Below are 1,766 nucleotides of genomic sequence, written 5' to 3'. Positions count from 1 at the left end.
TAAAGTTATATATATATATATACACTTAAGGGGTATTCTATAATTTTTCTAAAATTAAAAGAAAGTTGCCGCTCTGCTCCCGAGGACGTAGACATCTTTGTGGAACCTCGTTAAATCTTTGTATTTTTTTCTGAATTTGTGTCGATTCTCGTTTGTTTGCCCTAAAATTCTCAACAACCCATCAAGTTATTAAGACTAATTTGAACAAAGTTAAGGCAAACAAACTTTTAAAATCCATTTCAATTAAATATTTATGGTTAAATTTAGCTTAATTCACTATTGAACAAGCCCACTTTTGCTAGTTGGCTCTTTTAGTCTATTTTGACCCAATTAAACCTTTTAAGTTGAATTGGCTGATTTGATCAAATTAATTTTATGTAATATATCTAATTAATATATATGAAATCTTGGACTGGAAGCAAATCAGATGCTTTATAAGCTACTTATAACCCACATTTGCTTGATTAAGTAAATATTGAAGTAATTTGAACACTTTATAAGTGCTCGATTGTTAAATGAACAAGTTTGAACACCTCCTTGTTTGATTTAGTTATATTCAAGAATAATATCATTTAAAGATCACGAGCAAGTTTGATAAGAAGTTTGATGAAAAATTTTATTTAAAGTTCATGAATAATCTTGCTAAAAAGTTCGATGAAAGCTCAATTTAATATTTATGAATAAAATTAGTTAAAACATAACTTAAAGCTTATAAATAAATTGAATTAAAGCTCAATTTGAAACTCAATTATATTTAATTAAATTAAAATTTTAATTGATATTATATTAAACAAGATAAATACTCGTTTATTTGGTTGTCTATTTATTTAGTGCATTTATATGTTTATTTTAGTTTTTTATAGTGGAAAATTTTTTTAGTTATTTTAATGATGTTTAAGCGTCTACCATCGATTTTGGAAGATTTCTATCTAAATGATAAAATGTATCATTCAAAGAATAATATACTATCCTTTGAGGCAGAAATATTACCTTATAATTGGTTAAATCATCTTGACGAGAAAGATTTTTAAGATTTTTGGGTATGTATTAAACAAAAATTCTTATCTTACGAATGTAAGACATGGTTTATTTATTTTAGGATTTGGTATCCCTATAAAAACAAACCCTCATAGTTAATTACATTCCAGAAGTTATATGCTCACAAGAATACTCTCGATAAAAATTTTGGCTTATATAATGCAAGATTTCAAGGTATGTGTTTTCAAAAAGTTTCAAGATTTGAATTTTTTTTTAAATAATAGTATTTTAGGGTTTCAAAAGGTTTTCTTTTGAAATTCAAAGGTTGGGACTTACAGGCCAATGATGATGTAGCATAAAAAAACCATACAAAAGGTTCAGCCAACTCTGGGAATACGATGTACCTCGCGAATTGAAATTTTAAGATTAGTGAAAGAGTTAGATTTCATGTGAAAGAATGGATCTTATTGATTTGGTTTAAATAGTTTGATTTGAAAGATTCAATTGAAAGATTTAATTTCAAGGAGTTGATTTGAGTTGAAGGTTTAATTTAAGTTGATTTGATTTGAAAGGTTGAATTGAGGGTTAATTTGAAGTTTGACTTGAAATAAGATTGAAGGTTATTGATTTGAATGTTTTTTTATGATTAAGTGAAAGTTATTTAAATGTTGATTGAAGGTTATTTAAAGGTTGATGTTGGTGGGGAAATGTGTGCGTGTCTATGTTTGTATCTTAATGTCTTTAAATTTAATTTAATATACATATAAATTTGGTTTTTAGAAAAAAAA

This window comes from Phalaenopsis equestris, unplaced genomic scaffold (genome assembly GCF_001263595.1).
Source record: "Phalaenopsis equestris unplaced genomic scaffold, ASM126359v1 Scaffold000694, whole genome shotgun sequence".
Classification (NCBI taxonomy): domain Eukaryota; kingdom Viridiplantae; phylum Streptophyta; class Magnoliopsida; order Asparagales; family Orchidaceae; genus Phalaenopsis; species Phalaenopsis equestris.
The sequence above is the reverse complement of the archived record's forward strand: the minus strand, read 5'-3'. Positions refer to the sequence as shown.